This window comes from Macaca thibetana, chromosome 19, assembly GCF_024542745.1.
Source record: "Macaca thibetana thibetana isolate TM-01 chromosome 19, ASM2454274v1, whole genome shotgun sequence".
Lineage (NCBI taxonomy): Eukaryota > Metazoa > Chordata > Mammalia > Primates > Cercopithecidae > Macaca > Macaca thibetana.
This window is the reverse complement of record NC_065596.1, coordinates 53904026-53914170: the sequence shown is the minus strand read 5'-3', so window position 1 is coordinate 53914170 and position 10145 is coordinate 53904026. Positions and strand designations below refer to the sequence as shown.

At 46.4% G+C, this 10145-nt stretch overlaps 1 pseudogene across 1 annotated transcript; it reads left to right on the top strand.

The window, feature by feature from the left end:
• The first annotated feature begins 3852 nt into the window (after positions 1-3852).
• Positions 3853-5123, top strand: LOC126941729 (HAUS augmin-like complex subunit 4; annotated as a pseudogene). The gene has a single exon (XR_007721424.1). The product of XR_007721424.1 is annotated as an HAUS augmin-like complex subunit 4 (transcript).
• Positions 5124-10145: the final 5022 nt, after the last annotated feature.

Below are 10145 nucleotides of genomic sequence, written 5' to 3'. Positions count from 1 at the left end.
ACCTCCCAACAGTCACGTGCCATTCAGAAAAGTGATGCCCTCACTCCTATAGCCCTTAAAGTTTTGAAGTGTTTCCCATCCATTTTCTTTTTAAAAATTTTCCCTCCCTCCCTCCCTTCCTTCCTTCTCTTTCTCTTTCTTTCTCTCTCTCTCTCTTTCTCTTTCTTTCTCTCTCTCTTTCTCTTTCTTTCTTTCTCTCTCTTTCTTTCTTTCTTTCTTTCTTTTCTTTCTTTCTTTCTTTCTTTTTCTTTCTTTCTTTCTTTCTTTCTTTCTTTCTTTCTTTCTTTCTTTCTTTCTTTCTTTCTTTTCTTTCTTTCTTTCCTTCTTTCTTCCTTTCTTTCTTCCTTTCTTCCTTCCCCCCCCCCTTCTTTCTCTCTTTTTTTTTTTTTTGACACGTCTGACTTTGTTGCTGAGGCCGGAATGCAGTGGTGCAATGTTGGCTGATTGCAACCTCTGCCTTCCGGGTTCTGGGCTCAAGCTATTCTCATGCCTCAGTCTCCCAAATACCTGGGTTTACAGATGTGCACCACCACACCTGGCTATGATGATGCCACTGCACTCCAGTCTGGGTGACAGAGCAACCTTGTCTCAATAAATACATAAACAGGAAGAGCCTCAGGGTTGGCACTACAAGGTGTAGACATGGATCAGGCTGAGAGTGGAGAGTCCTAAGGGAAGGCGTGGGCCCCTGACATCTGGAAACTGGTCTGACACTCACAGCGAGACCATGTTCTTTATGCTAGACATACCTGATCTCACAGAACACCAACATCAGGTGAGGTCACTAGACAAAAACAAATCACTGTGCAGCCCTCCTAAAAACCACCACTTTTGGTAAAAATGAGTGACTACTGCTTCTTTACCAATTACCTTGTCCTCACTCTAGTCTGCCCTCCCTGTCAATAACATTTATCAAGATACCAAACCATAACGTCGTTCTTGCTTTCTGTCAGTACCCAGTCCATGGCAAACATCACCTTCTTACACCCTCCTCAACATTACCCAACCAAAGTCCAGACTCCAGAGTTTTCGTCAATATCTTCTTCCTGAGATGCCCCATGATTGTTTTGTGGAGAGCATCCTTCCTCATACTGATGTTCGTTACATCAAGTAACAAACCCAGCTGGTCAACTGCAGGTGTGTTCCTGGTGGTCTGTGACTGGAAGACACTGACACTCAGAAATGAGGGAGTTCAGAACATATTGCCCCCAGATCTGCTGCTGTAGAATATTGACTATTTTGAGTTAAAAACAGATAAGAAAACAGCAGATGCAAGAAGACAATTCTGATCTGTTTCTTAAAACAAAAGATAATTCCCATGTGAAGAAGGTACTCTCTGTACCAGAAGCAAAATCCCACTACCATCAAGGATGGGGAATTGAGACCAAGAAAAATCTGCACACACAAACCTTGTTAGACTCACCCTTATCTTCCTGGCCACTTCTCCACCCAACTAACCATGTTAGCCCAAGCCCCTTTATCTTGTCACATTTTCTTTCTTTTTTTTTTTTTACTTTTTAAAATTATTATTTATTTATTTTTTATTATTATACTTTAAGTTCTAGTGTACATGTGCACAACGTGCAGGTTTGTTACATATGTATACATGTGCCATGTTGGCGTGCTGCACCCATTAACTCATCATTTACATTAGGTATATCTCCTAATGCTATCCCTCCCCCTTCCCCACTCTGACAATAGGCCCCGGTGTGTGATGTTCCCCTTCCTGTGTCCAAGTGATCTCATTGTTCAATTCCCACCTATGAGTGAGAACATGCGGTGTTTGGTTTTCTGTTCTTGTGATAGTTTGCTGAGAATGATGGTTTCCAGCTGCATCCATGTCCCTACAAAGGACACGAACTCATCCTTTTTTATGGCTGCATAGTATTCCATGGTGTATATGTGCCACACCTCAAGAATCTAGAACTAGAAATACCATTTGACCCAGCCATCCCATTACTGGGTATATACCCAAAGGATTATAAATCATGCTGCTATAAAGACACATGCACACGTATGTTTCTTGCAGCACTATTCACAATAGCAAAGACTTGGAATCAACCCAAATGTCCATCAGTGACAACCCAAATGTGGCCTTGTCACATTTTCATAATGCACTACCCTTTGTCAAATTCACTATGTGTTTACTCTAACTGCCTTTTTGGGTCTTCATTTCCTTAACAAGGCCCCTGTGTCATGTAAAACTTGTGTTAAATAAATGTGTATGTTTTTCTCTCATTCATCTGTTTTATGTCAATGTAACTCACAGGTGCAGCCAAAAATCCCTATGAGGGTAGAGGTAAAGTTGTGCCTCCCCTCCTGGCAGGCCCATGGAGGGTCGGGATCTGGGGACGAGCAGAGGCAATAGCCCTGCACTTCTGGGTAGTGGGGGATCCCAGGAAAGCCACTGAAGGTGAAGGTCCTAGGCCTGCTCTGGACAGGAAAACTGAGGGCTTGCCCAAACACCATAACAAATAGGACAAGGACCTTGCAGAGTCCAGAAATTACTCCAGAAAAGTTTATTTTAAGCAAAAAGAACATAATAAAACTACAATTAAAAGAAAAAATCCAGCTGAGCATGGTGGCTCATGCCTATAATCACAGCACTTCAGGAGGCTAAGGGAGGAGGATTGCTTGAGGCTAGGTGTTCAAGACCAGCCTCGGCAACATAGTAAGACCCCACCTCTAAAAACTTTTTTTTTTTAATTAGCCAGATTGCTGGCACATAGTCTCAGCTACTTGGGAGGCTGAAGTTGGAGGACTATTTGAGCCTAGGAGATTGAGACTTCAGTGAGCCAAGATTGCACCACTACACTCAAGCCTGGGTGACAAAGCAAGACTGTCTCAAAACAAAAACAAAAACAAAAACAAAAAACACAGAAGAAAGAAAGGGAGGGGGAGAGAGAGACAGAGAGAGAGAGAGAGAGAGAGAGAGAAAGGAGGCAAGGAAGAAGTTGGAAAAGAAAGAAAAAAAGAAAGAGAAATCCATTGAAAGAAGGAAACAAAGAAAAGAAAAAAGAGAGAAATCCATCAGAAAGAGAAAGAGAAATCCATCAAAAGAAATAGAAAAGAAAAAAGAAAGACGTCCATCAGAAAGGAAGAAAGAAGAAATAAAGAAGGAAAGAGAAAGAAAGAAATCCATCAAAAGAAAGAAAGAAAAAAGAAAGAAGTCCATCAGAAAAAAAGAAAGGAGAAAGAGAGAAAGAGAAAGAAAGAAAGAGAAAGAAAGAAAGAAGAGAAAGAAAGAGAAATCCATCTAGTAGCTCTGTGTTGGGGGATTAAAGCGACAAATACTGGTGGCTGGGAGCCCAGTGAGGAGGCTGTGGGGAGGAAGTACACTGGGATGCTCAGAGACTACCCCAAGTCCCCGCTTGGAACTTGGAGTCTTTCTCTCCTTCATTCTCTGCAAACTCAACATATTCCTTTGAAGCAGAAGTGAAAGAACCTAAGCAGCTCCAGTTCTCAGAATTGCTTGCTGGTCCCAGAATGCAAGGTGCCTGTCTCCTTGCTCCTGGCCAAAAAACACCGAGAGGAAAGCACTGGAGAGCAGATAATTCAGCTCCTCAGAGAAACACTACACACAGATGTCAGAAGAGAAAATTAACCCAGAGTTTGTGGACTGGATTCTCCTTCAGTCATACAAGATGCAAGTCTAATTAATGGAAATGACTTGGGAGCAATGCCTTTGGTTTCATGAGGGGAAAATATTTGAGACGAAGGATTTGTCCAAATGTATTTTCTTGATGCCTCCTCCAAAGAACCTTGAAAAGGAAGAAAAACAAAATGCAAGCTAAGTGTGAGTGCTAACTGATTTCTAGCTTGTAATGTTTTATTAACAATATCTGGAGCTTAGTCTTTCCGGGCCTCGCTTCTCCCAGCCCCTGCACCGGGCCGGAGCGAGAGGTTCCGGAACCCCGGCGCGGGCGGATTCTGGGGTGTAGACGCTGCTGACCAGCCCACCCCAGCCGAGGTTCTCCGCACCGCCTTGAGAGCTTCAGCTGCCCCAGGGTGTGCAGATTAGAATCCCAAGAAAATCAAATGGCATCCGGGGATTTCTGCTCACCTGGAGAAGGGATGGAAATACTTCAACAGGTGTGCAGCAAACAACTTTCTCCTTGTAACCTGAGTAAAGAAGACTTGTTACAGAACCCATACTTCAGCAAGCTTCTCCTGAATCTCTCACAGCATGTGGATGAGAGTGGCTTAAGCCTCACCCTGGCAAAGGAGCAGGCTCAGGCATGGAAGGAAGTTCAACTGCATTAAGACAACATGGTTGAGGTCTGAGATTTTACATAGAGTCATTCAAGAGTTGCTTGCGGACTACTATGTGAAGATACAAGACACAAATGTAACTTCTGAGGACAAAAAGTTTCATGAGACCCTTGAACAGCAGCTACTTGTAACCAAACTGATGCGACTCTTAGGTCCTAGCCAGGAGAGGGAGATACCTCCACTGCTGGGGATGGAGAAAGCGGACCTTCTGGAACTCATGCCACTCTCAGAGGATTTTATGTGGATGAGGGCTCGGCTACAGCAAGAAGTAGAGGAGCAGCTCAAAAAGAAATGTTTCACTCTGCCCTGCTACTAGAATCCCAGTTCAGATGCTGACAGTGAAACCGTGAAGGCAACAAAGGTGTGGAAACTCGCAGAGGTCCTAGTGGGTGAGCAGCAGCAATGCCAGGATGCCAAGAGCCAGCAGAAGGAGCAGATGTTGCTGCTGGAGAAGAAGAGTGCTACTTACTCCCAGGTGCTTCTCCACTGCCTCACTTTGCTGCAGAGGCTTCTTCAGAAACACCGGCTAAAGACTCAATCCGAGCTAGACTGCATCAATGCCCAGTACCTGGAAGTCAAGTGCAGTGCTATGATCCTTAAGCTGAGGATGGAGGAGCTAAAGATTTTGTCTGACACTTACACTGTTGAGAAAGTGGAAGTTCATCGTCTGATTCGGGACCGTTTGGAGAGAGCCATTCACCTACAGGAGCAGGACATGGAAACAGGTCCTGAACTCCTATGAGGTGCTTGGGGAGGAGTTTGACAGGCTGGTGAAAGAGTACACCGTACTCAGGCAGGCAACGGAGAACAAGCGGTGGGTTCTCCAGGAGTTCAACAAGGCCTATAGTTGAGCTCTGGCAGGGCCAGGAAACATGGCTTCTGCACAGCTGCTGCCTCCTCATCTTCCTGCTAGTAGGACCACCTTCACCTGGGACTGCCTTCACTACAAGGGAGTGTGGAAATGCTTATGCTTACTCGAAACACTGTAGTCATTTAGGCACCCTCCTGGTTTCCCTTTATTTTTTATAATGACTGGGCCTCCTCTGGAAAATCTAGCTAGCAGATTTATATAATTTTTATGCATAGCTGTGTGTCAGTGTCAGTCCTGTATTGTATTTGATTATCTCCTGAATAAAGTTATGATATTGTATCTTAAAACAACAACAACAACAACAACAATATCTGGTTCATCTGCTGTTTGGGAGAGAAACTTTGAATTTCAACTGGTACCTAACCAGTCCTAAGCAGGCTCTCTGAATACCTAACTTAGCACCTATGAAAAGTGGCTCAAGCTTGAAGTACAAAAGGCTAAATAGTAATTTGGAAGTTTGCTGTGCTTCAGAGTGAAGCCCCTTCTTGTCCTGCGTAGACAAAGATATCTGCTGGGTTTCATGAATGTTGCATGGCACGTGTAATTATGCTAGATAATCACACCTCACCTAACCCCCGCACCTGATGATGAACGGGCTGTGGCAGGCTCTGTCTCCATCCTCATGAGGAATTATTCAGCACCTACACTGTATTCCACTTCTGTTTGGGCCCGTAAACATACATATTTATCAAGAGCCTTTGCAATTCTGACACCATCTACTTTAAGACACTATCCTATTTGTGGGTAATCAGCACCTCATGAATATTAGATTTCTCCCTTAATTTCGCTAGTGTGGCTTTCTTCTTGGCAGGAAAAGGTCAGGACTCAATCAGGTGAATATTGCTAAGAAAAAAAAAAAGCAGAACAAACTCCTGCTCTGGGCAGGAGGATGCTGTGGTTCAGGGATGAAAGGGCCTCCTCCCTGCTTTTCTTCTGCTCTCTCCTGAGTTCCCAGCACTCCCCTGCCCCCTGACCCCGACCCAGCCTTCCCGTCTCATTGTCCAGAGATGGCTGCGTGGTTAAATGGCTCATCACTGAATAGAGGCAAATAAGTATCAAAGGCACAAGTACCTATATGTCAGAAGAACTCAGAAACAGATGATGGGCAAGTTGCCAGGAGAGAGCTGAGCCTTGCACTGAGATCGTGAGTAGAGATACATCTTCCTGCTCCCATCTACAGCTCAGAAGACCCAGCCTCACATCCCAGTCCAGTCCTGGCTCCTCAAGACTCCAGACCCACGGAGAGGTGGCGCTGATGGTGAGACAGCCAGGAGAATGGTTTCTACAGTAACCCACAGAGTGCTCAGAACTCATTCCCCAAATCAGCCACTTTCGAATCAGAAACTAGAAAGAGGGAGATGGAATAAAAAATAAAGGAATGTCAAGTTAATCACACGGCTGGACCGTGGGAGGCAGTCCATGGGCTGGGCAGTATCTCAATAAAGTTTAGGATCTAGGGTCACATCTGTGAGGCCTCGACCCCAGCCCCCCAACCTTCTATTCAGCCAGCCAGCCTTTAATTCATTTGGCTATCACTAAATGAGCACCTACAATGTGCCAGACATGGGGCTAAGCACTAAAAGTGTAAAGACAAGCTGGACAGTGTCTAAACCTTTTAAATCCATTCATTCATCTCTTCTTCAGGCTTGTACCATCTCTACTTAGGTAGTAGATATTGCTAGCTGAATTTAAGGCAAAAGGCCAAACAGATATGGTCACTATCCTTTCATAAAGCACAGTGTTCATGGGTGGACATAGGCTTATTTTGTGTTTATTTGTTTGACAATTGATTATAAATTGAATAAGTACTAGAGAAGCAAGACACTGAGTTTTGTAGCAAGAAAAACAGGAAATACCAAATCTAGCCTGGGGCCTTTGGGGAGGCTGCTCTGAGGTGAGCTGAGGTGAGGAGTGAGGGACCAGGTCGAGGGACTGAAAGAACATTCCAGGCAGCAGGGGCAACCAGGGGAGAAGACCCTGACTTAGGAAGCACTCAACGCATTCAAAGTGGCACTGCCATTCCAGCACTTCGGGAGGCCAAGGCGGGTGGATCACCTGAAGTCAGGAGTTTGAGACCAGCCTGGCCAACATGGTGAAACCCTGTCCCTACTAAAAACACAAAAATGTGCTGGGCATAGTGGTGCGTGCCTGTAATCCCAGCTACTCGGGAGGCTGAGACACAAGAAACGCTTGAACCTGGGAGGTGGAGGTTGCAGTCAGCCGAGATCATGCCACTGCACTCCAGCCTGGGCAAAAAGAGCGAAACTCTATCTCCAAAAACAAAACAAAGCACACAAAGTGGCACTGCCAGAAGGCCAGGGAACTGGGTAGAGTGACAAGGGAGAGAGAGGTGAAAGATGGGGTAGGAAGGCATAGAGAATGAACAGGGGCTTTCCTTGGGGTCCGAAGACCCCACCAAGGGGTCCATAAATAGAATCTGGTGAGTCTGTGAACATGGATAAAAAGTTATTATTATTATTATTTTGAGAAAGAGTCTCACTCTGTTGCCCAGGCTGAGTGCAGTGGTGCGATCTCGGCTCACTGCAAGCTTCGCCTCCCGGGTTCACGCCATCCTTCTGCCTCAGCCTCCCGAGTAGCTGGGACTACAGGCGCATGCCGCAACACCTGGCTAATTTTTTGTATTTTTAGTAGAGACGGGGTTTCATCGTGTTAGCCAGGATGGTCTCGATCTCCTGACCTTGTGATCCGTCCACCTTGGCCTCCCAAAGTGCTGGGATTACAGGTGTAAGCCACCTCGCCCGGCCAAAAGTTACTTTGTGTTCACCAGCCTCGAGCTGAAATTGAGCATGTCCCTAATAGTATTAGTAGTACCTGGGACCTTGTCATCCATATAAGCCATAGAGGCCTCCGTTTCACAGCACAGTTTTTGCAGATATCATGCTGTATCATTTATACTGATCCCTACATTGAAATTATGATGCTTATCAGACCTGCTGCTATAATGTATTACTAGAAAAGCAAATCAATTATATTACATTTTAATGTTAATAAGTATATTTCAATATAATTGATTTTCTTAATTCTGTGTATTTTACTACATGCATTTAAAAAATTGTTCAGAAACGGGGTCCACTGGCTTTGCCCAAAGGCATCTATGGTACAACAGAATTAAGGATCCCTGGCTAAAGCTCCCTGGAGGAGCTTGCAGTCTGGAGGGGAAGGCAATTTGGGGTCAGAATGAGCTGAACTATGAATGCGGCAGTGCCAGGGGCTCTGGGAAGACAGAGGAGGCAATCCTTGCACCACCTGGGATGGGTATTAGTCATGTCCAAAAGGGTGGTTAGAGGCATCTTCTCAGAGCACATCCCACGCCTGCCACCAGCCAAAGGCAGGTGCAGCACAGGGAAGGCCACCAAGCCAGGCCCTGCCCAGCTGCTGTGTCCTGGTCTGCTTCACCCCAGGAGGAGTGAGAGCAGTCTTCCCCAACCCTCTGCGCCCCATCACCATGGAGACGAGGGCGGAGTCCAGCCAGAGGGAAGACGGTACTCTGTACTGTTATTTACTTACTCATATTCTCCCTCCTTTTCTTGTTCATTTACTCTCTCTCTCCTCTCTCATTCCTGCTTTCTCTTCTCTTTGATTTTTTCTCTGCCTCTTTTCCCCCTCTCTCTTCCCCTCGCCAGCTTCCTCTCATCTCAGTTCACTTCTGTGTTTTTCCTCTGCATTTATTCCACAATCCTTCACTTCTAACGTGCCACAGAGCCCCGGAGCCTTAGGAACTGGGTGGGAGCCCGCAAATCTGATAGTAAAGACTTCTCTCTGCCCTATTTTTAAGGTGGGAAAACAGGCTCGGAGAGTGGAGAACCACACCCCGTCTCTAGATGTGCCTAGTGTACCCTAGTCCTAGCCCTGTGCTTTGGCCACTGTGCCTGGAGAGGGTCTCAGCATGACACAGGCCTCAAAGGCAGAGTTGGAAGGGCCTTGGCTTGCCTCCCTGTGGCAGCCCTCAGCAGTGTCTATGGGGTGGGGGATAAGTACCCTCTTCCTCCTCCAGAATCCCTGCCTTGCCCATAGGAGAGCTGGTTCCCAAGCAGAAGAGCAGCAAACTGAATCCAAAGGCAGGGAGCTTTGGAAGGCCTTCTCTCCTCAGTGAAAAGGAGTGTCTCTCTCTGCTCCACCTTCCTCTGCAGCACCTGCCCTGGGAAATAGAGCCCCATCATCAGGGGAATGACAAAGAAGGAATGACGGGGTCCCTTGCCAACATGCCGAGCCTGGCGAGGACCTCACAGCCTCTTCCAGAAAAGACGGTGACAGCAGGGAGGGGGAATGAGGTGACACTAATTCCGGTGAAGCCTGCCTGGGATGGGGAGGGCCAGGGCCGGGGGGCCACTTCCCAGGGCGAAGCTGGCGCCCCAGCCCGACCCTCCCTCCCCTGTGCTTCTGAAGCGTTTCGCGCACTCATCAGCACCGCAGCACTATCTGGTAGCTGCCAATTTACTTTATTATGACTTGTTGGAGCACGAGGTCTGGGAAAGCCCAGGCACTTGGTAAATTTTAGTTGAGGAAAGTGAAACTCAATGAGCTTTAACACAAATATAAATGACTGTTGAAACATTTCTAAAGTTACAGAGTGAAGGGAGAAAGTGGCATAATTCACATCACACACCAAAGCAAATGTCTAAACTGCTTTCTTTCCCTCCCAAGTCAGGAGAGGAGCAACAAAATGAGCAAATGGAAATGTCAAAGTGTCTCCCCATTCATGGCTGCCGGAAGGTGGGCTGAGCACGATGGGCCAGTCTTCATGAGATCACATAAGTGAGTCTCTGGCCAGGCCAGAGGAAAGGAACAGTCAAGAGCCCTGCTGAATTTAAAAATATATATGTGAATATTTGAATGGGGGCCCAAAGAGAAGGGGCCCTCACATGGAAGAGTGGAGGAACAGTGGGAGGGTTGAGGGGCCACCAAGCAGGAGCGCTGGGGGCTGCACAAAGACCTTTTCCAGCATGGGATCCCCTTGTCTCTCCAAAGCCCTCAGAGAAAG